This window comes from Molossus molossus, unplaced genomic scaffold (assembly GCF_014108415.1).
Source record: "Molossus molossus isolate mMolMol1 unplaced genomic scaffold, mMolMol1.p scaffold_m16_p_11, whole genome shotgun sequence".
Classification (NCBI taxonomy): domain Eukaryota; kingdom Metazoa; phylum Chordata; class Mammalia; order Chiroptera; family Molossidae; genus Molossus; species Molossus molossus.
In genome coordinates this window covers 15,155,992-15,182,504 of record NW_023425346.1, presented here as the reverse complement: position 1 = coordinate 15,182,504, position 26,513 = coordinate 15,155,992, and the positions used below count along the sequence as shown (strand labels likewise).

At 38.2% G+C, this 26,513-nt stretch overlaps 1 protein-coding gene and 1 pseudogene across 3 annotated transcripts in view; both read left to right on the top strand.

Moving 5' to 3' along the window:
- Positions 1–26,513, top strand: part of DPP10 (dipeptidyl peptidase like 10) — a 1,561,433-nt gene that overhangs the window by 209,888 nt on the left and 1,325,032 nt on the right. The gene's annotated exons all lie outside the window — the stretch shown is intronic.
- Positions 23,270–23,982, top strand: LOC118625501 (annotated as a pseudogene).

The following is a 26,513-nucleotide window of genomic DNA, read 5'->3' as shown; positions in this document are numbered from 1 at the left end:
TGTACTTGTTAATTTTTTGTCTAGAGGTCTATCCAGTGATGTCAGCAGGGTGTTAAAGTCCCCTGATATGATGGTATTGTTGTCAATATCTTTTTCTTAAGTCCTCCAGAAGATTTTTAATATATTTCGTTGCTCCTATGTTGCATGCATGTATGTTTTCCAAGGTTAAATATTCTAGTTGGATAGATCCTTTCAATATTATGTAGTGGCCCTCTTTGTCTCTAGTCATGGCCTTCATTTTGAAATCTATTTTATCAGATATGAGTATTGCTACCCCAACTTTTTTTTTTTCTTTCCACTTGATTGGAAGATTCTTTTTTCCATCCCTTCACTTTCAACATATGTGAGTCTTTTGTTGTGAGGTGAGTCTCTTGTAAACAACATATATGTGAGTCATGCTTTTTTATCCAATAAGCTACTCTGTGTCTTTTTATCAGAGAATTCAATCCATTTACACTTAAGATTATTATTGATATGTATTTATTTATTGCCATTTTTGTTTAGTGTAGTTATATTTTTCTACTTATTTCTTCTACTAATTACAGCAGTCCTTTTAACATTTCTTGCAGTCCTGGTTTGGTGCTAATATATTTCCTTAACCTGTTTTTTTTTTTTTTTTTTTGGTCTGGGAAGCTCTTTATTTGACCTTCTATTTTGAATGATAGCCTTGCTGGATAGACTAGTCTTGGAATCAGATCTTTGCTTTTCATTACCTTGATTACTTCATGCTATTCCCTTCTGGCCTCTAGTGTTTCTGTTGAGAAGTCAGCTGAGAGCCTTATAGGGGTTTCTTTGTAAGTAACCTGTTGCTTATCTTTTGCTGCCTTTAGAATTCTCTCTTTGTCTTTAAGTTTTGGCATTTTAATTACTATGTGGCTTGGTGTGAGCTTGTTTGGGTTCTTCTTACTTGGAGCTCTCCATGCTTCTTGAACTTGAATGCCTTCTTCCTTCACTAAGTTAGGAAAGTTTTCTGTCACTATTTCTTCAATTATATTCTGTAATCCTTGCTCATTTTCTTCTTCTTCGGGGACTCCTATGATATGAATGTTGTTATGTTTCCAGTTGTCCCACAGTTCTCTTAAGCTGTCTTCCTGTTTTTTAAGTGTTTTTTTTTTCCTTTTAGTTTTCTGATGGGCTGATTTTTTTCTACCCTGTCTTCTAATTCACTGATCCATTTCTCAGCTACCTCTACTGTGTTGTTTAGTCTTTCCAATGTGTTATTTATTTCTATTATGTCATTCTTCATTTTTTCTTGGTTGTTTTTTATTTCCAATTGTTTGATTTTCAATGTTTCTATATCTTTACTAATGGTCTTAATGTCTTTATTCATGCTGTAGAGCTTCCTTAAGATCATGGCTCTGAACGCGACCTCTGATAATTTACTTAGCTGCATTTCATTTATCTCATCTTTGGTAGAGGTCTCTTGTTCTTTCATTTGAGATTTCTTTTGTTGTTTTACCATTTTGGCTATGTCAGTGGGTTTTGGAACCTGCCAAATTTTCCCTGTAGGTGTTGGTGTTCTGGTGTTTGTGGCTTCCTCTATTGGGTTTGGATGAGCATGGAAGCACTCATGTTAAACACCACTGTCAAGTCTTACTTTCCTGTGTAGAATTACAAGCCCAGGAAAAGTTCAGTTATCCTCTAGCTTTTTGTCTGGAGGTTACTAGTCTCAGTTACTTGAAGAGCCTTGAGTTCTCAGTTGAATGAAAAACTCCCTCAGGTGTTCAGCTCTAGCAAATTTCCCAAGGGGGCGGTGGGGGGGGCAGATGCTGGTTGTTATTGAGCCTCAATTTGCATTTCTTTGGCCCAGCTGGGTGGAGTTGAATCTCTGAGGATGGGGCCATTGCTTCTCTCCAGAGTTCTGGAAAGAAGCTAGATAGCCATTGTCCTTTGGGGCTGCAATTCAGCAAAAACTCTGAGCACCCTCCAAATCCTAAGTGTTCCCACACAGTTTCAGTCCAGTCCACCCTCCCTCTGCCAGGACCAAAGTGAGTGACTGTACCTTATTTAGTGCTCTGTCCCGGCCCTCTGCACTGTGGAGCCAGCTTGGGATTTTAACCCTGAGGGTGCTGCTCACAGCTAAGACCGCTGCTGTCCGTGGACTCCCAGCCCACATCTTGTGCCTCTGCAGACCTATCAGGCTTGATTCAATGTCCCTGGTTATATGGTCTTCTCAAGCTGCTTTTTCCTGATGATTTGTCTTTATTTTAATTGTAGTTCCAGTTTGGTTCTGGGAGATCATCTGTGTAGCTTCCATTCACTCTACTGCCATTTTGGAATCCCATACCAATTCTATTTTTAATTTCATGTGGTTTCTAGTTTTTCTTCTGATTGACAGACATTTAAAAAGAAATAAATTTATGTCACCTTTAAACTTCACCTTGAATGACCAGAAAGAAGCATTTTTTCCCCAAATTATGTTTTAAGGCAACCATTAAGTGCATCCTTTCCTAACTAGTCATAATTTAGCTTGATAACTTCAAATATTGCATTAATCATTACTTGTTATTTTAACTGTATATACTTATTTAAATAAATCCAGCTTGTCAGATTTATATACTAATTATTTTCAATACTTTTTCTTTTCTCCATAATTTAAAAATCATAAAGTAAAAATAATTTTGTTCTTTATGTGTAGTTTAAGAATAACTCATTGTGAGAAGGCAAGGTCTAATTATTATTTAACATGTTTATGCTTGCCAAATAGCATGTTTCTAAATTTGATAAAATTTGTGCATGATATGAGACCAATTCATTGAAAGCAATGCCTCGTATAGATGTATTACATGTGAAAAAATTGGTTGTACTTATTGGTTTTAGGAAATTCAAGCATAATTTTATTCATATATAACCAGTTTTGGCTTAAAAGCCCATGCATTTTATTACTCTGAAAATATTCCTTAAGTCTCTGTTATATGGAGGACATTATACAAACTGACAAACTGTTATAAACTTTCTCAAGATAAGTCTGGTTTCAACTTCTTCCCTTAAAGAATTTACAATATGTCATGTAAATATATATAGAGATTTACACACATACACACACAAACACATATTTGACACCATGTGGAAAAGCATAAGCAGACATTCATAAGGGATATAAGGAGATAAGTTGAGCATAACTCTCCAGATGTATCCTTTAGCATGTGCCATGTATACTGGGTTGTACCTACTATTGAGTGGAGTTATTATATCTTCTGTAAATCGAGCAGATCCTGATTGGTGTCAGCCACCTTGACATGCTCAGGGAAAGGTGTGTTGCAGGAGGGTTTCAGAGCCCTGGTCAGATAAACAGATATGAGAAGAAACTACGGATAATTTAAAACTAGTATGTAAAAATTTAAAATGCAAAATTCAAAAGCAAATGTTCCAATAGAATGAAATAGGGTGATGGAAGGACCCACTCACCAGGAACGATCGCCTCGTCTCTGCACTGGCCTTACATGGCCTGACACATTGGAAATGGGGCCTCATCTCTGACTTTAAAAAAATCCTCATAGCAAGCCAGGTAATGGGATTTTGGTATCAGACCCAGGTATTTTATTTTATTTTTTTTTTATGAGTTGGCCAAGCATTTATGACTAGTTCAGAAAACAATGATCCAGTATTGCATCCATTGTATTCCTCAGCAGTGGTCTCTTTATTAAAAATAATCTATTTGGGAGCTGTACTAGGTTAAATGATGCCCTCCAAAAGACACGTTGAAGTCCTAACCTCCAGGACCTCTGAATGTTAACTGTATTTGAGAATTTTTTCAGATGTGATTAAGTAAAATGATTAAGGTGAGCTCTAAACCCAATGACTGGCATCCTTAATAGGAGAGGGAGATTCTGAGACCTTTAGACATATACCCAGAGGGAAAGGCTATGCAAAAACAGAGGGAGGAATTGAAGTGGTTCAGCTACAAGCCACGTAACACCAAGTATTACCAGAAACTGCCAGTAGCTAGAAGAGAAGCAGAGAACACATCTCTCCTTAGAGCTTCCAGAGAGCGCTTGGCCATATTGACACCTTGATTTTAGACTCCTATCCCCCAGAACTGTGACATAATAAACTTCGGTTGTTTTAAGCCACCCAGTTGGGCCACTTTGTTGTAATAGCCCTGGGAAATGGATATTGGAGCAAAGAAATGGGGAGGAAAATGGGTGGCCTATATCGTGCTTCCTATCTGATAACTGTCTCCAGTAAATGGACATGTTTGTGAATGTGCTTAATATTAATAACCTGCATGCAGTATCAGCAAGAAAAATTTATGATACTGTTTTCTAAAAAAAAAATAGGCTCATTTATTGACCTCTGCTCAGATCTTCTGTAAAGGGATCTCCATGGGAATACTGTGCCTTACTGAAAATTACACAGGGGACCCATGTCACCTGCAACCCCTCACCTGGGGCTTGAGAAAAGGTGCCGTGGCTAGATCTTGGACATGAGATTCCAGAAAGATTCACTCAGTATCTAGTATGGCTTGACTAAGTGTTTCTTAGAAAGAGCAATTGACTTGGGAATTATAGACCTTAATTTGATCTCTAACTTTGTAACTATTAGAAAGTGACCTAGTACTTAGCTGAGGAATCTCTCTAGACCTCATCAGTAATGTGAGGCTTTTCTAGGAGGTGAACTTTTATGTCCTTTTCAGATTTCTGATACAACAACTTTGTAGATGAATAATTTCCTGAAAATAACATAAAGATTCTCAGTTATGCAACTGGAATATGAAGTTTACTCACCTGTAAGTACAGGCTTCCACATAGTTTTAATTAGTTTTTGTTGAACTATGAAGTTTACTTCATTTGTATTTTGTTATAAATGAACTGCAACTCTTACTCGATTTTTCTAAGAATAAAAGGAAAGCAATTCATTTGAATTTCAAATTTTTAGCCCATCAGATATGAAATGAATATTTAAAGATGAACAATAAAATTAGGCTACATTTTTGAAAAATATCCCTGCCTGCTAAAGTCAGAATTATACAGCCACGACCTTTAAAATAAAGTACAGAGTTTCAGATAAGTGCAGTAGTTGTAGATTATGGTTTCTGCAGAATTCTGCCCAAAGTAATATATGCCCTTTCATCTTTTCTTTCAAAGAACAACAAACACTTTCTTTAAGTCAGATGAGTGTTCGAAATACTAAAACGACACGAATGGCTTCCACTCTTCCATATTAACATGATTCCCCTCAAAGGTTTATTGTCTTTAATGCCCAATCATGCTTGACTTGGCATTTGAAAATTCTCTAGTAGATTTGCATCAGAATATAATTAAGCATTGGGGAGTCCAGAAAAAACTTGGGGATGCTTGTTTTTGCTTTCTCTTCAGATCACATGCTATACTGAGTGGTATGTAGATGGCAGAATCAAGGTAAATAGAGCATAAGTTTCACAGAACCAATTAAATATTGCTCAAGATAGCATAATTACATGCACATAAGATACATGGCAGTTACTCTACAAATTGCAGCACATGTGTTAATGTTATCTTCTCACATCTTACCTTACCCACATTCATTAGCTAAGTAACTCAGTAATCCCTGTTTCCTTTATGTGTATAGTTTATTCTGGGTGCCCAAATTTAGAGTGAATAGATCTTTGATCGATACAACAAAAGTATGAGTGAGCTACTAGGGCATTTCTAACCCACTATAGACTCCTTGGCATTAGGATACCCAATAGTGTCTGCATGGTACTCTATGTAAATTGTACAGTGGTAAGATTTTAGCTAAGTGTATTCTGGCAACACCATGCAAACATCTCCTCCTCAATGAAATAATGACACAGTAATGAAGATTCCTGCTGCATAATGAGCCCAGGGGTTAACAAAGGAGCTTAACTGTTAAGAACTTGGGCTCTCTAGAGCCACACTACCTGGATTTACTCAGCTCTGCCACTTACTAGCTGTGTGACCTTGAGCAATTTACTTAATCTCTCTGTAGACTGCATGTCATAAAAAATAGAATGGGAATGATAAGAGGACCTTTCTCTGAGGACTGAGTTAATACATGGAAAGCACTTACAATAGTACTCTTAACATAATAAGCACTTGATAAATCATAGCTGTTACTATTAATGAGAGTATACAAATGGGTAACTAGAGAAGCAATTTGGGGGAAGGAGCATAAGTGTGCATCATCTACAAACATCCCGGGGAGCAATTATATAAAATTCTACAGTTGAATCTTGCAGTTTGAATATTTTAAATTTTGAGTACAAGTTTGAGATTCTAGTTGTGGTTGGCTGACCAAGAGCGTATTGAATTGAATATTCAGTCTTTATATTGTTGCACTTCTAGCTAGCCCTTTCAGAGCAGCTCTTATGGAGCTCATGCAACACACAGAAGTTCAATTATAAACTCCTTTTCTTCCCTCTCACTGAAGAATTGTGTGGATAAATGTAAAGCTTGCAGAAGGGTCATAACAACCTGGAAAGACTTGAGTATAGTTGTGTAGGAAATGGTCATATTATTGGCAGTATTTGTAGCCCCAGCCACAAGCAGGGAAGGGAGAGGAACAGTACCATAGGGCAGACAAAGGATGGTATGGGTGTTGCAAAGGGGTCTGGAGTCCCCTGAAAGAGCACAGGTCTCCTATAAATTCCTAAGTACCTTATATCATGACATAGTGTTCAAGGAAAAAATGTGTGTTGAAAAGTGCATTTGAATGTTGCTACCCAGCCTTATGAATAGACCGCAGGAACCAAAGAAACCAGCACAAAGTTAGGAAGATCACTATGCTATTGTTTGAGATAAGTCTATCATTCATGAACCACTTGCCCAACAGCCTGACCAAGTGCCGACTCTCTTTGTGCCTACTCAGCTGTCTGTCTCCTCACCTGCGCATTATCTCAGCCCAAAGAAAAACGAGTTTGTTCTTTTCATGCACCCTTTTTCATCCTTATCATTTCTTTGCTTGTGAAGCTTCCCATGACTGCTGCAAGAGATAACAAGCTGCTGTTGCTTTCTTGCTTCTGGGCAAAAGTGGAGGTGACCCAGGACCTCACTTCTGTGATAGAAAGAAGGACAGCTATCTCTTGGAATGGCAGGACTAAACTTGTAAGACACAAGTTACAGGAAATCTTTTCTATCACCTGATTAGGGGAGTTGGTTTGGAAGTTGTCTAAATAGTAGGGACACTGACATATTTATTATGAGCTGTAAGTCTGAGAAACACAAGCCCGGGGATCCCCCCAAAATGCGATTGTTGCGGTGCAAGAGAATCAGGCAGACTGGTCACTGGAGGAGCGATATGTCCGACTGCTTCTCTCACAGCACTTACAGTTGTGTATTCATACAGCAAAGTGCTTTTGAATTGGGGGCTCAGAGAACCTAGGGGAGTTACTTTTGTTCTTGTAGCCTAAATAGCATGGTACAAACTCATGGTTCTGGCCATCGGAGGATCTATAGATCTCTGAACTTGAACTATTAGATGTCTTACTACACAACTGGTCAAATCAGAACCTAGTTAGTGGGACTTATTTATTATGTTCAGGATTTAGAATTTTATTCATCACTAAGCATGTCATCATAGTCTAATATATAACTTAGTTGTGTTTCTATCCCTAATGCACAGCTCTGTGCTAGACACATACTAGGCATTTAGCTTTTTTATGAGTAAATACGTGAATACATGGATATAAAATTACTGTTCTACTTACATAAACAGTTAAGTAAGCAGATTTAAAATATAAAAAGTAGGGAAAAACCAAACACAATGCAGTTTTTTGTTACATTTTACTTTTGAAGTTGACAAAATTTGGCTTCTAGGAAAAAGAATACCTAAGGAAAGAACATGTGACATTGTCTCCTTTGCAGCAAAACTGAACAGCTACTTATTTGTTTTAAGAATAAAAACATGAGCCCTGGCCGGTTTGGCTCAGCGGTCAGAGCACTGGCCTGCGGTCCGGAGAGACCCGGGTTCGGTTCCCGCTAAGGGCATGTACTTCGGTTGCAGTTTGTCCCCGGTCCTGGTTGGTCGTGTGGGTGGCAGCCACTCGATGTGTCCCTTTCACGTCGATGTTTCTCTCTCTCCCTCCCTCCCTCCCACTCTATCTGTACAAAAATTGGAAAAATGTCCTCGGGTGAGGATAAAAAAAAAAAAAAAAAAAGAATAAAAACATGAATAAAAACAGACCTACCAGTAGGGGCCATAAGATGGGTGTTCAGCAAAGACACAGAGTTTTGATTGTAAGAGGTGAATTGAGAACATGGTCTCTCAGCCACCCTTAAATATGTTAATGTGAAGTAAGTGAGCATGTTTGCAACCTCTGAAGTCACATATATGTGAAAGACTGTGGGAGGGAGACAGAACCAGAAAGAACCAGGGTTGGAAGCACATTGCAGTTTATCTACGAGTCTTGTCTCCCAAACTTGAATACCGGAGCCAGAAGGGTAGTCACACAACATTTCTACACAACAGTAATACTGTTTCAGCTTTAAAGTACAAAGGAAGATGAAGGCACATCATGGTAAAAGGTATATGACAAAGCAAATTAAAAGTAATATACTAAATTTTATATATGCTTTGATTGTAAGTACATAAAGTTATGCTCATGAAAAAGATAACTAAATTTTTTTAAAGCATTCCCTTGTGCAGCATTTAGGAAATATTTTCTATCAAGGGCCAGATGCTAATTTCTTTCAGCTTTGCAGGCCCAGAAACCCCAAACCCTGCCTCTGTAGCATGGAAATAGCTCATAAACATAATACAGTTGTTCCTTGCCACTTTGCACTTCAACTTTCATTGCTTCACTCTATCACAATTTTTTCAAATATATTCATTAAAACGTTGATCGAGACAGTGAAAATGATACAGCACACACTCAGTTTTCTGAGTCAATTATACACCCCTGTATTACAATTACGATTAAAATTATCTATGTATGGACTGGAGGCCTATGAGCATCCCAGGAATCCTTCAATGCCAGGTGCAACCGCTATTGTGTTAACTGCGGTAAATGAGGGACGACTGTATACGTTTCTGAGCATGAGTGTATTAATGGGCTGTGCAGAGTAAGGGATGGCCAGATTTGATCCAATGAACACGGTCCCCCCCCCCTCCTGCTTAGTTCCTATAACAAATATTTATTTATTAGACAAATATTATGTGCCAGACATTACGTTATATACTAGGATACAAATGTGAATAAAATCTGATACTTATGTCTAAGTATGTCATAATCCAAACTGTGGTTATGATCTTATATGTGAATTAAAAAGTCATTGTGAACTAATTCTCTCTTTATCTTGTTGACATTTTTCTAGCTGATATAAACCGATATAGGCTTCCTTGCAACATGCCTTGAGAATCTGGGTACAGAGGAAATGCAAATGACTAAAGTATGATTTGAGCCTATATGAATCATAATTCCTTACTGAATATGATTTATCCTCATAATATGGGGTTTTAATACTATAGCTTAGTTCTGCAAAGGAAGAACAGAACTCTGTTAATGTTGAAATTTGCCTTCAAAGACAACAGAGTCAGTGAGCTACAGAACCTCTGCAATCTTTTACGGAATATCCATGTTTGACAAATCCCACTCTGTGTACTATTACTACTCACGGAGAGCTCAGGGGATACTGAGTAAATGCTGCTAGAGAGGAGATAAGACTTCAGAAAGGAAGAGTGCAAACAGAAATGTGCATTTTTTACAAAGAACTAAATTGTGTGAGTGCTAATAAGGATACAGTTGAAATTTAATCAGGAGTGCCTTGAAGAACTGGGGTAAGTACAAATCTGAAACATTCTGATGGCTTTGCCATAGAATGTTCTACATACTCGACCTTGGTCAACAATTCTTATCAAATAATGTAAGTTTAAAAATGTTCAATATGTATATACTGATTATTTTCCCTTTCTTAACTCAGTGACTTCTTGAGGTTTAAGGGATAAAAAAATACATTTTGTCTAAAAAATGATCCAATGGTAATTTAACAATCTAACTTACAGAATATTGGTCATGAGCTTCCTTTCCCCGACATAGAAATTTTGTTAGCTCTCCAGTTCAGAGGAGACAAGGTAGCAAGAAAAACCAACTCAAAAATTTCTTCCTTTCTGCCCAGCTGCTGTGGCTCAGTGGTTGAGCATCAACCCATGCACCAAGAGGTTGCCGGTTCGATTCCTGGTCAGGGCACATGGCCAGATTGTGGACTGGATCCCCAGTGAGGGGCATGCGGGAGGCGGCTGATGTTTCTATGTCTCTCTCTCCCTCTTCCTTCCTCTCCCTCTAAAATCAATAAAGAAAAATAATATATTAAAAAACAACAACAAAAAAAAACCTTTTCCTCCCACATGAAATAATGTCTGAAAAATGAGCACTATATTGTAGAGACAGCTGCACTCAGATACATCTGCTTGTCAAATCAAGTACATTTCAGGTTCCTTCAAAGTGATGAAGAGAAGGTTAAACCTGCTATGATGTTTTATAGCTAGGCACATATTTCTCCTACTTATGGATTTGTGTGTGTTTGTTACAACATTGATAAGTTTACCATGGCAAAGACCCTTGCCCATTAGGCGCTCACCACTCACATTTATTTTGTGTTGTTTCCAAGGAGCACTGGAGAGAATGCAAATCTGGGTTGCATCACCAGTTCCCACTTTTGTTGCCAAACCTCTCTATACCTTGTTTTCTTTATTTCTACAAGAGATGAAAGTAATATCTATTTTATGTGCTTACTAGCATAGGCAAAGCACTTGAAGTACCTGACAGATGGTATCTTTCATAAAAATTTGGAACTATTAATAAGAATACCAATCAAAAATATATGTGGTTTGGAGGATTGGGAAAATGGCGGCGGAGTGAATGGAGCTACACAGACCATCTCCCAGGACCAAACTGGATTTACAACAAAAATAAAGGCAAATCTTCAGGAAGGGGCAACCGAAAGGCAGCGTGGAGGACCACATAACCGGGGACATGGACTCAATCCTGGTAGGCTTGCGAGGACGCGAGAGGGAGCGGGGAGCCCACGGTCCGCAGCGGCCTGGGCGGGGACCAGGGGGTTCCACGGGAAGTTGCTGCTGCCCCCTCGGCTGCGACCCCGCCTGAGTCCTGCGAACTCAGCTGTCTGCTAAGCCCTCGGCTGGTGCCGCACGGACTCGCGGGGACCAGGGGACTCTGCTGCAAGCTGCTGCCACCCCGGCAGTGTCCCGCTACCGTGGCTCAGTCCTGGGGTTTCTCCTGAGTGCAATGCCCTCGGCTGATGCCACAGCCGTGGCCGCACTTGACTAGAAACAGCACCCTCAGGTTAAAAGTCCCAGGCGGCTCCACGACACAGAGTCTAGACAGAGGCTAAATTGGCAGCAGCCACTCACCTTGGGCTCCGGCAGAGGGAAGGCAGACTGGACTGGAACTGTGTGGGGATACTCGGGCTTTGGAGGGTGCTAAGAGCTTTCACTGAGTGCCACCACGCAGGACTGTGGTCATTTTACTCCTTCCCAGGGCCCTGGGGAGAGGAAGAGGCCCCTCTCTCAGAGATTCAACCCCACCTGCTTGCCATGGAAATGTTAATTGAGGCCCATTAACAACCAGCAGCTTCCCCACCCTCGGGAAATCCTCTTACACTGAGCACCTGAGGGAGTTTTTCAGGCAACCCAGAAACCAAGGGTCTTCAGGTGACCTCTACTAATAGCCTCCAGGCAAAAAAAGCTAGGGGATAACTACCATTTCCTGGGCTAGCAACACTAACCAGAAAAGCAAAGACTTGACGGTGGTGTTTAAAGTGGGTCCTCCTTGGCTCATCCAAACCCAGGAGAGGGAGCCACAAACAGCAGAACACCAACACCCACAGGGAAAATTTGGCAGACTCCAAAGCCCACTGTGATGGCCAAAATGGTGAAAAACAGAAACAGAAGCCAAATGAAAAAACAAGAGACCTCTACGGAAGATGAGATAAATGAGGTGCAGTTAAGCAAGTTAACAGAACTAGAATTTAGAGCCATGATGTTGAGGAAGCTCAACAGCATGTGTAAGGATATGAGCACCATGAGTAAAGACATAGAAATGTTGAAAATCAACCGGTTGGAAATTAAAAACCAACAAGAATAAATGAAGAATGACATATCAGAAATGAAAAACACACTGGAAGGTCTAAAAAGCAGTGTAGAGGAAGCTGAGGACGGGATCAGTGAATTAGAAGACAGGCTAGAAAAAATCAACCAATCAGAAAACCAAAAGGAAAAAACGATTAAAAAACAGGAAGACAGCTTAAGAGAACTGTGGGACAACTGGAAACGGAATAATATTCACATCATAGGAGTCCCTGAAGAAGAAGAAAATGAGCAAGTGTTAGAGAATATATTCAAAGAAATAATGACAGAAAACTTCCCTAAGTTGGTGAAGGAAGAAGGCATTCAAGTTCAAGAAGCACAGAGAGCCCCAAGTAAGAAGAACCCAAACAGGCCCACACCAAGACACATAGTAATCAAAGTGCCAAAAATTCAAGACAAAGAGAGAATCCTAAAAGAAGCAAGAGATAAGCAACAGGTTACCTACAAAGGAAACCTCATAAGGCTCTCAGCTGACTTCTCACAAGAAACACTACAGGCCAAAAGGGAATGGCATGAAGTAATCAAGGTCATGAAAAACAAGGATCTGAATCCAAGACTACACTACCCAGCAAGGCTATCATTCAAAATAGAAGGTCAAATAAAGAGCTTCCCAGACAAAAAAAAAATGCTAAGGGAATACATTAGCACCAAACCAGCACTGCAAGAAATGTTAAAAGGACTGCTGTAATTACCAGGAGAAATGGAAAGAAAAATAGAACCACACTAAACAAAAATGGCAATAAATAAGTACAAATCAATAATCACCTTAAATGTAAATGGATTGAATGCTCCCATAAAAAGACACAGAGTAGCTGATTGGATAAGAAAGCATGCCTCATCTATATGTTGTTTACAAGACCTACCTCACAATAAAAGACTCACATAGATTGAAAGTGAAGGATGGAAAAAAATCTTCCAAGCAAATGAAAAAGAAAAAAAAAAACCTGGCATAGCAATACTCATATCTGATAAAATAGATTTTAGAATGAAGGCCATAATTAGAGACAAAGAAGTCCACTACATAATATTGAAAGGATCTATCCAACAGGAAGATATAACCTTGATAAATATATATGCACCCAATATAGGAGCACCAAATATATTAAAAAACTTCTGGAGGATTTCAAAGGAGAAATTGATAGCAATACAATCATAGCAGGGGACTTCAACACCCTGCTGACATCACTGGCTAGATCCTCTAGACAAAAAATTAGCAAGGAAACAGAGACTCAAAATGAAGCACTAGACCAAATGGATTTAGTAGATATCTACAGAGAACTGCACCCAAAAACAACAGAATTCACATTCTTCTCAAGTGCACATGGGACATTCTCAAAGATAGACCACATGATAGGGCACACACTAAGTCTCTACAAGTTCAAGAAGATTGAAATCATATCAAGCATCTTCTCAGATCACAATAGCATGAAACTAGAAATCAATTGCAAGAATAACATACAAAGACATTTGAACACATGGAAGCTAAATAGCATGTTATTAAACAATGAATGCGTCACCGAGGAGATCAAAGAAGAAATCAAAACCTTCCTGGAAACCAATGAAAATGAAGACAAACAACACAAAATCTATGGGATGCAGTGAAAGCAGTTCTGAGAGAGAAGTTCATAGCACTACAGGCCTACCTCAAAAAAGAAGAAAAATCTCTAATAAATTATCTAACCTCATAACTTAAAGAACTAGAGAGCAAACAAAAATAAAACCCCAGAGTAAGTAGAAGGAAGGAAATAGTAAAGATTAGAGCAGAAATAAATGACATAGAGACCAAAAAAAAAAAAAAAAACCAATTCAAAGGATCAATAAGTCAAAGAGCTGTTTTTTCGAAAGGATAAACAAGATTGGTGGACCCTTAGCTAGACTCACCAAGAAACAAAGAGAGAGAACCCAAATACACAAAATCAGAAATGAAAGAGGAGAAGTAACAACTGACACCACAGAAATACAAAAGATCATTAACAACTACTATGAACAATTATATGGCAACAAATTCGACAATCTAAGCGAAATGGAAAAATTTCTAGAAACACATAGTCTCCAAAACTGGATCAGGAAGAGATAGAAAACTTGAACAGACCAATAACAACAGAAGAAATTGAAGTTGTAATCAAGACTCTCCCAGCAAACAAAAGCCCAGGCCCGGATGTTTTCACGGGGGAGTTTTACCGAACATTCAAAGAACTAATACCCATTCTCCTCAAACTATTTCAAAAAATTCAAGAAGAAGGAAGACTTCCAAACTCGTTTTATGAAGCCAGCATAATTATAATTCCAAAAGCAGAAAGACACAACAAAGAAAGAAAACTACAGGCCAATATCCCTGATGAACATAGATGCCAAAATCCTGAACAAAATACTAGCAAATCGAATCCAGCAATACATCAAAAAAATTATCCACCATGACCAAGTGGGATTCATCCTAGGGATGCAAGGATGGTACAATATTCACAAATCCATAAATGTGATACACCACATAAATAAAATGAAGAATAAAAACCACATGATAATATTAATAGATGCCGAAAAAGCCTTCGACAAAATCCAGCATCCATTTCTGATAAAAATGCTCAGCAGTGTCAGAATAGAGGGATCATATCTAGACATAATAAAGGCCATATATGAAACACCTACAGCCAACATCATACTCAATGCGCAAAAACTAAAAGCATTTCCCTTAAGAACAGGAACAAGGCACGGATGCCCACTTTCGCCACTGCTATTTAACATCGTACTGGAAGTCTTAGCCACAGCAATCAGACAGAAAGAGAAAATAAAAGGGATCCAAATTGGAAAGGAGGAAGTGAAATTGTCATTATTTGCAGATGACATGATACTATACATAGAAAACCCCAAAGACTCCATCAAAAGTTTACTAGACTTAATAAATGAATTTGGCAAAGTAGCAGGATACAAAATTAATGTCAGAAATCGATGGCATTCTTATACACCAATGATGAACCCACAGAAAGAGAAACTAAGAAAACAATCCCATTTACCATTGTGGCAAAAAATTAAGATACCAGGCAATAAACTTAACCAAAGAAATAAAGGACCTATTCGCAGAAAACTATAGGTCATTGAAAAAAGAAATAGAGGAAGATATAAAAAAGTGGAAGCACATACCCTGTTCATGGATTGGGAGAATTAACATCATTAAATGTCCATATTACCCAAAGTAATATATAGATTTAACGCAATCCCCATCAAAATACCAACAGCATACTTCACAGAATTAGAACAATTATTTCAAAAGTTCATATGGAATCAAAAAAGGCCTCGAATAGCCACAGCAATCTTTAAAAGGAAGAACAAAGTTGGAGAGATCACAATACCAGATTTCAGGTTATACTACAAAGGCACTGTAATCAAAACAACCTGGTACTGGCACAAGAACAGGCATATAGACCAGTGGAACGAACACAGAACCCAGAAATGGACCCAACGCAATATGCTCAATTAATATTTTACAAAGGTGGCAAGAGCATACAGTGGAGTAAGGACAGCCTCTTTAATAAATGGTGCTGGGAAAATTGGACAGCTACTTGCAGAAAAATGAAACTAGACCACCAACTTACACCCTACATGAGAATAAACTCAAAGTGGATAAAAGACTTAAATGTAACTCATGAATCCATAAAAATCCTAGAAGAGACTGTAGGCAACAACATTTCAGACATCATACGCAGCAGAATATTTAATGACACATCACCTAAGGCAATAGAAACAAAGAAGAAAATGAATACATGGGACTACATCAAACTCAAAAGCTTCTGCACAGCGAAAGATACAATCATCAAAATGGAAAGGCTACCCACTGTATGGGAGAGCATAATTGCCAATGATATATCAGTTAAGGGGTTAATTTCCAATACATATAGAGTGCTCATACAACTCTACAAAAGGAAGACAAAGAATCCAATTAAAAAATGGGCAGAGGAACTAAATAGACACCTCTCTAAATAGGATATACAAATGGCTAAGAAACATATGAAGAAATGCTCATCATCACTAATCATCAGAGAGATGCAAATTAAAACAACAATGAGGTATCACCTCATACCTCTCAGAATGGCTGCCATCAACATATCATCAAACAACAAGTGTTGGCAAGGGTGTTGAGAAAAGGGGACTCTAGTGCACTGCTGGTGGGAATGCAGACTGTTGCAGCCACTATGGAAAACAATATGGTGTTACCTCAAAAAATTAAAAATTGAACTTCCATTTGACTCAGAGATCCCACTTCTAGGAATATACCCTAAGAAGCCTAAAACACCAATCAGAAAGAATATATGTAACCCCATATTTGTAGCAGCACTATTTACAATCGCTAAGATCTGGAAACCGCCCAAGTGTCCATCAGTAGAGGAATGGATAAAAAAGCAGTGGTACATATATATAATGGAGTACTACGCAGCTGTAAGAAAGAAAAATCTCTTATCCTTTGAGACTACATGGAGGGACCTGGAAAGTATCTTCCTAAGTGAAACAAGCCAAACAGAGAAAGACAAGTTTCATATGATCTCACTTATTTGTGGAATATAATGAACATAACAGTCTGAGGAATGGGGTAGTCCCAGAGACGCAGAAGTGGGGTACAGACTGACAATCCCCTAAAGTGGGTGGTGGTGGGGGAGAGATAAACCACAGAACTTATATGCATGTATGCATGAACAGTGGACATGGACAACAAACTGGGGAAAGGGCCAGGTGGCTGGGGGAGGAGGGAGTCAGTGGGGGAAAAAGGAGAAACATCTGTAACAAAAATTAATTAATAAAAATATATATATATATATATGTGGTTTGTATCAAAGTTTAACCAACAAGTCTGTCCTTGTGCTTATTCTGAAATTAACCTTCCATCTTCCCTTAAATTAGCAGCAGGATAAAGCATTGTATATTATTAACAATCCTGGAATTAAAAATTCAAATGTTTTAAATAAAATTTTGTCACCCGGCCGATGTGGCTCAGTGGCTGAGCATCAACCCATGCACCAAGAGGTCACTAGTTCGATTCCCAGTTAGGGTACATGCTCAGATTGTGGGCCTGATCCCCAGTATGGGACATGAAGGAGGTGGCCAATGGATGTCTCTGTCATCGATGTTTCTCCCTCTCTCTCCCTCTCCCTTCCTTTCTCTCTAAAATTAATAAAGAATAAATAAAGTTTTTAAAATTTATCAATTAGCAGCAAACTTTCTCACTAATGATTTTTAGTTCAGAGGTAGAGTACCTCACATAACAAGTAAAAATTTGCCCTGGCCAGTGTGGCTCAGTTAGTTGGGTATCATCCTGTGTACCAAAAGGTTGCTGGGGTTGATTCCCTGTCAGGATACATGTCCGGGTTGCAGGCTCAATCCCCAGTAGGAGGCGTAAAGGAGGCAGCCAATCAATGTTCTGCTCTCATTTTGATGTTTCTCTTTCTCCTTCTCCAATCCTCTCTCTCTAAAAATCAATAAAAATATTTTTGAAATTTTACCATATATTGATTATATGAATAGTAAAAACACAGCATAAGCAATTTTATTTTCAACACACATTTTCATGTTTTAATCAAATTTATATCTGTATCAGTTTCATATTATGTAACTAATATATTTCTGAAAAATATATGTTCATTTGCAATATAGTCTTATTAAATAACATTTTGTAATAATATAAAATCTTAAAAATATGTTATCTTCAAAGTTGCATTTTATGATTAATAATTTGAAATTCTTGATGCCTTTCACTGAATCTCTTTTGAACTATATTTTATCTGAGAAACACTTTTTTTCTGAGTTCCTAAGCTCAGAAAAACTATATTATATAAAAATATGGTTAATTCTATTTGTTATATTAAAATATAAATATATTTTATATATTTAATTTCATATTTTCATTATGTTTGATTTTTATTTTGTCCCTCTTCTAGTTTTTCAGCAAATATTTTAATGGACATTTTCTCTATTAATAAATATGTTATTGCTTTTCAAATTATTAATATTTCAAAATCATCAGAATTCAATTTTTTTATTCCACTCCATTATAGACTATAAATTTAGCAATTTAAAAATAAGATTTTTAAGCCCTGGCCAGTTTGGCTCAGCGGTTAGAGCGTCGGCCTGCGGTCCGGAGAGACCCGGGTTCGGTTCCCGCTAAGGGCATGTACTTCGGTTGCAGTTTGTCCCCGGCCCTGGTTGGTCGTGCGGGTGGCAGCCACTTGATGTGTCCCTTCACGTCGATGTTTCTCTCTCTCTCTCTCCCTCCCACTCTATCTGTACAAAAAATGGAAAAATATCCTCGGGTGAGGATTAAAAAAAAAAATAAAATAAATAAGATTTTTAAAATCAAATATTGTATATTCTCTTTGATTTTTATGATAATTTATTCCATTTCTTTCTTGTTTTTATGAATATACATTTCAATATTTCTTATTTTCAAGCTTTGTTTTAAATAATTAGAAGCATCAAAATTTTGTGGGTGTGTTTTTTTTTTTTTTTCTATTTGATGGATGATTTTGTTGGACATCTCCAACTAATTCCAAACAAACTGGTACCAAAATACAGAGGAACATATTATCTCCTCCAAAATTAGAAATCAGTACCACTGTAGAATATTTAAGATAATTACAAAGTAGCTCTTCAAAGTATCAAACATTTCTAAAATTGGATCAAATTTTAGTATCAAAGAATCAAAGGAAAATGCCTACTTCCATGTTAAAGTAAACTTTGTATTCAACTTTTTATTTTTTTCCTTTATTGATTTTAGAGAGTGGCATAGGGAAAGGGAGAGAGAAATAGAAACATCGATGAAAAAGCACATCAATTGGCTGCCTCCTACATGCCCCAGACTGGGGATTTGGCCCACAACTTGGGCATGTGCCCTGACTGGGAATTGAACAAGTGACCTCTTGGTGCATGGGTTGACCCTCAACCACTGAGCCACACCGGCTGGGCTTTAAAAGGTATTCAACTTCTTAAACATGTATTGTGTAGGTGAGTTTCAACAATCATGGCTTCCCAATTGCTAGGTAAAATACTGCATGTAGTTTAAGCACAAATATGAATGATATACTTACCATAACTAATTACAAGTAACATCTTGCTCCATGGATTTGTCAATTTAGTAAGAATCTAGTTTTTACCTCTATGACATTTTAATTTATGTTCAAATTTTAATGGAAAATAATATCATTCCTAAGACTATAAGATGTTTTACCTTGGACATTGCAATGGTTAATTTTATGTATTAATTTGTCTGGGACATGGTGTCCAGATAGTTCATCAAACATTATTCTACAAGTTGCTGTGAAAGTGTTTCTTAGATCAGATTGACATTTAAATTGGTGGACTTTGAGTAAAATGAATTATACTCATAAGATGGGCAGATCTCACCTAATAAGTTGACGACCTTAATAAAACAAAGTCTGACGTCCTCCAAGGAAGAAAGGATTCTGTCATCACATTGCCCTAGGACCCAAACTACAACTCTTCCCTAGGTCTCCAGCCTGCAGGTTTTGACTTATTAAAGCCTCCACAATCATGTGAGCCAAGTTCTTAAATCATGCCCCCTCTCTCCCTGTCTCTCTGGAAAATCATGACTAATACAGACACAATAAGCTTTTTTTCCCCCTTAGGTTAGCATTGAACTATTTATTTATTTTATTGATTTTTTGAGAGAGAGTAAGGGAGAGAGAGAGAGAGTTAGAAACATTGATGAGAGAAAACATTGATTGGCCACCTCTTGCATGCCCCCCACTGGGGATTTGGCCCACTGGGAATAGAACTGGCGACCTCTTGGAGCCTGGGTCAATGCTCAAGGACTGAGCCACATCAACTGGGCAACACAATAAGCTTTTTAAAGCTCTACTTTGATTACAGGAATTAAGAATAAATAAATGGGAGTATTTATAGAACTTACTTCTCATTTGATGAGTCCACAGACACTAATATAAAACTAGAATCATTTAACTGTTGGCAAAGTTCTTTTGCTGTTCAAGTCAATAAATCAATAGCTGTCACCTGTATTTTGCCCTTGTACGTAAAAACTTCGAATCAAAAGTGAGCAAGATAAACTCAGAATAATAAAAATTTGCTCTACATAAAAAGTCAAGTTTCATAGAATGTCTATAAACACATCTTCTCCTGATGCATGTATTAAATCCTTGTCTTCAAATATAGCCATCTTAAATTAACTATACTGCTTGAAGCCCATGGGGGTGTTTTATCAGTATATTTGTGTTTTCCAGTTCACAAGGTAGGTGGTGAATTATGATATATATTTTGTGGAAGTTACATCGCCAACTTTCTTGAGAAGCAGAAATCCAATCTTTTTTTTTTTTTTTTCATTAAATATGTACTTTTTTTCATTTATTGTTTCCAAAATAGTTTATTATAAAATGAGTTATAATTTTACACCAAAACAATGAAACAACTCTTGTAGCAACAGATATCAGACTATTATGTAGTAAGGCAGGACTTCTTGGCCCCTTTTGACCCAGTCATATTTCACATAGACCCTTCCAATATTTTGTACATTGTCCTCTGGTCTTGCTGACTTCACGTGTTAGTGGTTAGAATTATGTTGCAGTTGAGAAAGGTTGGGAAAAGAAGTAAAGTTTGCTGCTTGTCTTTAAGTTCAACCACCAGTTAAAGCAAGAATTCTGTTCCCTGGACATATGTTCTATATATGGACATAAGGCAAAATGATGGCAGAAACCATACAAAGTCAAAAACTCCCCAAATCATACCAAGTTGTTTGAATGCAACTGTTACAAAACAGCATTGTTAAAAAAATAAAAATGTTGTGATAAATGCCACACCAGAAAGACGGGGGACAACAGATGTAAATTTGGAGTGTCCTAGGCAAACTGGGCCACGTGGTTAGTCTACATACAGATTACCACTAGATCTTCTGAATCACTGCCACTCACACACACAATTCATCTGATAGATATGTAAAATACTTGTCACTTCTACCAGTTTTAAATTCAATTTTCTCAACTTTATCTCCATAAAAATATGCTCTTACTATCTGTTCTTTAAATAGCTTTACTGTTTTTGTAGTTGTTACATATCGTGAGAATAACAGTAGGTAAAATACTTCAAAACTAAACCCAAATTCAGCAAACATGAGCAGTAGACTAAGCTAAAATCTGGTGGTGGTTTATGATTCTTCCCACTAATAGTTGTATGGGCAAAACTAATGGATTTCTCTATGGAGCACAACTTTATTCATATGTGTAAGAGTAAATATTTTGACAGTTCACTAGAAGAGAAGAACCTTGTTTTAATACTATTGAGTAGATTATATGAAACTTTAACCCACATGAAGTTTTCAGGAGGACTGAAAGACCATGACCCTCAGAGAGATGCTCAGTTACAAATCTGTCTGGGTCCACAAACTGAAAGCCAGAACCTCCAATAAAGTATTTGCTTTCTCCTATAAAAATGGCCATTTGTAAAAATAATTTAAAAACTTATATTTACAGAACATAGTGTATTTCAATGAAAAAAAAACAAACATGTCTAATGCATCTCTGTTTGTCAATAACATTAGGTCTTTCCTAATCAGAGACCCCATTTAACGTCTGCAAAATTTAAAGAGTGTCTTAAGTCTAAAGTGCCCACATGCAGAAACACCAGAGCAGGTCATGTTTCTATTTCAAGGGAAAATTGTGTTTACCCTGTTACCTATCATTATAATACCTGTCTGAATTGTTGTTGAAAGTCATTCATCATCTTAGGAGTAAATAGTTCTTTTGATGTGATAAAGGAAAAATACATCCATAGAGAGAATGATGATGGCATGATTATAGTAATTATCACATGTAGTTACTATCATTTAATTTAGTATAGAGTTAGTAAAAGTCACATTAGAGAGAATATATAAAATGAACTAACATTAATGACTTTTCTTCCACTGAGAAAAATAAAGGCTTTAGAGTAAATTTAACTTGCAATTGTTTGGTTAACAGCTAGGGCAAATTTTATTTACCTATACTACGGTTTTAAGATGGACTAAAATAACCTTCACTAAGAATAGTATTATAATTACTTGTCTAAAAGTGAGAAAGTAGATAGCAGAGTTAAATATCCAATTTTTTCAAAAGTTAGGATCATTTGTTTTATTGATTATCATTTTCTTTTTTTTTTTTATCCTCACCCAAGGATATTTTTCCATTTTTTGTTCAGATAGAGTGGGAGGAAGAGAGAGAAAGAGAGAGAGAGAAAAACATTGTCGTGAAAGGAACACATCAAGTGGCCACCACCCGCACAACCCAACCAGGGCCGGGGACAAACTGCAACCGAGGTACGTGCCCCCAGCGGGAACCAAACCTGGGTCTCTCCGGACCGCAGGCCGACGCTCTAACCATTGAGCCAAACCAGCCAGGGCGATTATCATTTTCTTTTACCAGATTGTGGATTATACAAAGGTAGAAATCTCATTATTTCTATTTTTTCCCTAGTGCCTAACATAGTGCCTGATATATGGAAAACAATCCAGGGTGTGCTAAGTCGGACTCATGCTGGTTTGCAGGAGCTAATTGTTAGATTTTCAGGAATTATACAGGCTGTTTTATGTCAACTTGGTCACTTGAAATCCAGCATGGTGGCAGTGTTCACACCCTGTGCTATACTAGGTAAAGAATGGGCTTTTCCCCCCAAAAGGAGGATATCAAACATTTACTGACATACTATCAGAAAGCCTTCTATAAACGGTGAGTGAACAAAGAATGACTGATTGGTAGCAATGTGGCAGAGTGATACGCTGCAATAATCAAAAGAAAGGCAAACCACTCATGAAATAAACACCCCGCATTAAAGAAGATGAACTATGTGCAATTTGGTGTCATACAGGCTTGCGGTTCTGAATTGGGCTCTAGCACTGACTAGCTGTGCACTCTTATGAAGGCATTCATGTGGTTTGAGGTTTAAGCCTCTTCCACCATGTGAGGATACAAAGAGAAGTCTGAGAACCTTCACCTGAGCGTGCTGGTACCCTGATCCCCTGAACTCCCAACCTCCAGAACTCTTATAAATCCAAGGCTGACAAAGATGATCACTTTAAAGTAGTTAATCATGAAATGAGCACCAGTTATGTTTAAGAACAGTCTTTCAGGGGCTGGTGCAAAGGTGAACTGCTCCTTGTTGAAGAAGGGACAATGAATTACGAGGGCAGATGTAACACTGGCAACTTTGAAATGCCTGGACAGCCAATGGGCTCCCTTGAGGCCCTGAAACAACACCACCTGTAATCTTAGAGTTAAATGTGGTTCAGGGACTGAGCATATTAGTGGAAAGCACTCATTAGCAGTGGAAGAAGATGCAGAATCAGAAGATGAAGATGTAAAACTCCTACGTATGTCTGGAAAGCAATCTAATCCTAGAAATGGTAGCAACGTTCCACAGAAAAAAGTCAAACTTGCTGCTGATAAACATGATGATAACGATGATAATGATGATGATGATGATGATGATGATTTTAATGATGAGAAGGCTGAAGTAAAAGCTCTAGGAAAAAAAAAAAAAATCAATGTGTAATACCCCAGCCATAAATACACAAAAATCAAACCAGAGTGAAAAAAGACTCAAAACAATAAACACTAAGACAAAAGGTAAAGAATCCTTCAAAAAAACAGGAAAAGCCTTGGCCAGGTTGGCTCATCGGTTGAGCATCGGCCTGCGGACCAGAGAGTCCCGGGTTCGGTTCCCGCTAAGGGCACATACCACAAAAACAAAACAAAACAAAAAACAGGAAAAAATAAACTTATAAGACACTATAAAGACCTAGTAGAAGACATTAAAGCAAAAATGCAAACAAATATTACAAAAGATAGCTCTCTTCCCATAGTGGAAGCCGAGTTTATTAATTATGTAAAGAATTACTTCTGGACAACTGACCGGGAGGCTATTCAAGCTCTGGCCATAGAGGAAGTCTGTTAAAAAAATATTTTCAATAGTTTGTTTAAATGTTTTGTTTTATTTTATTTCTGTAACATTTGATATATTACTATCCATTTTATAAAGCAGAGTGGGTGCCCTAGCCAGCGTGGGTCAGTGGTTAGAGCATCAGCCTGTGCACCAGAAGGTCATGGCTTAGACTCCTGGTCAAGGGCGCACACCTGGGTTGCAGGTTCGATCCCAGTCCCCAGTCTGGGTGTGTGCGGGAGGCAACCAACTGAGGTGACTCTTTCACATGGATGTTTCGCTCTCTCTCTCTCCTCCCTCCCACTCTCTCTTAAAAAAAAAAAAGAATCAATGTAAAAAAATCTTCCAGTGAGGATTAATAATAATAATAATAATAATAATCATAATGCAGAGTGGGAACTTTCCTATTGTGTTTGATAAACACTGTCTAGGTTTCATTGCAAATAATGTGTTGTCCAAAACATCTGTCCAGTTTTTAAAGATCGAACTCCATCCACCCTTTGCTTGGTTTTAAGAATATATGGAATGTTATAATACTAGTGGCATTCTAGTGGGAAGACAGATGGAAATGGTGGGGAGACAGAATTGTTCATGTGAAATAAACTCAGTACTTTAATAAAATCAATAAAGTAAATTATTTGAGGTTTAAGTAACTTGCTCAATGATGAGTGTGTGTATAAATATGGGAATAATAATGCTCATCATATAAAAATATAGTGGAGATTAAATATTGTGATTGCCTAGAATATATGAGATCAAGTCAGGAGAAACTGGTATTTTTATAGATTAAAAACAAGTCTTAGTTATTTCACATGGCTCTTTTTTATAGTAGGCATGTAATAAATATTTGAAAAGAGAAAGAAGAATAAAAAAGATTAGAGAGAAAGAAGAGAGAATAGAGAACATATCAGAATTTTATTCAATGAAAAATTTTCAAATGTCCATACACATACTACTCATTCTTCCAGTTCATCACTGTAGTCCCTGACTTACACAGCAACAGTGAATATTCTTACAATTTGACTTAAGGGATTGGAGACCCTAGATGTGCCTCTTAAACTGTGCAATGCATGTTCACTACAACTTAAATGGGTAATGTGAATCAGTGCATTGTAATGCTTTGGTAGTTCATTTGGCTATATTTGGGGAACCACCTTAAGAAATATTTTTATCAAGATTTCTAGTCAAGATGACAGGTTAGGTAAACGCAGTATCATGTCCTCCCACAACCACATCAAACTTACAACTAAACTACAGAATAACCATCACTCAAAACCTCCTGAAATCAAGCTGAATGGAAGTCCTACAACTACAAAATTAAAGAAACAACCACATCAAGACTGGTAGGAAGGGTGGAGGTGTGAATGGGCTGGTCCCATGCCCACGTATGGAAGATAAAAATCAGGAGGGACACCTTGGCTAGGAAGGTCCTCCCTGAGGAGCAAGAGGTCCCTGTCCCACACCAGGCCCTCAGCTCGAGGTTCCAGTGCCAGAAAGAGAAGTCCCCATCACTTCTGGCTGGAAAAACCAGCGGGAACTGAGGCTAAAGGAGGCTGAGGCTGCTGAAGACGCAGGCAGCTCCTCTTAAAGGGCCCACGCACGGACTTACTTGAACTTGCTCCCTCTGAGCTTCAGCATAAGGGAGGCAGCTGGAAATGAACCAGAGACATGTGGGGAAGAACTTAGTTGTTTGGCATTGGGGTGAGGGCTGGATAGGTAGCTCTTTCCTGGACAGATGTGTTGTCAGAGGCCTTTGTTCCTTTGATGAGCCCCATGAGGCCAGCAGATGGCAACCATATCTGGGACTCCAGAAACCTGGCTCACACTATTTGCCTTACCCTGATGATTCCCTGAGGCCCTACCCCACCCAACTTTCAGGCCCACCTAAGCTGTTACCAGTTGCTTTACCATAGGAATGGCCTGTTTTGGATTCTGCTTCAGGTTTTCCTAAATTCTCTCAAACAAGAATTATCTAGTCTCAGTGAGCCCCATATCTCTCGTTAAGTGGAAGCAACCATCAGCAAACCTCTTTGTAGCTTATGCCTGGTGACCCTGGGTAGAACACAGGCAGTGGCTCACCTGGCCCCAGAGCCAGTACACCCAGTGTACAGCTTAAGGACATGGCAAAGCACTGCCACCCAACCATATCCACGAATGACACACTGAAGGAATGGACCCAGTGGGTACCATAGCCTTGCTGAAGTAAGTCTAGCTCTGTGTTGTGGGCCCCTGTGCAATTGATCATCCAAGGTTGTCAGAGGTCGGTGGATGGTGGACACAGCCAGTCCTTGCAGCTGATCAGCCTGAGTAAAACCCTCTCAATGATGTGCCAATAACAATCAAGACTCAATTACAACAGAAAAGTGTAAAGTCCACAGGAGGGTGCACCTTGAAGGCCCAGCTGGGATACCAGGGAGGCTGTGCCACTGGACCCTACAGGACACCTACTACAATAGGCCACCCTAGGAAGGCCAGGAGACATAGCAACTCTACCTAATACATAGAAACAAACACAGAGAGCCAGCCAAAATGAGAAGACAAAGAAA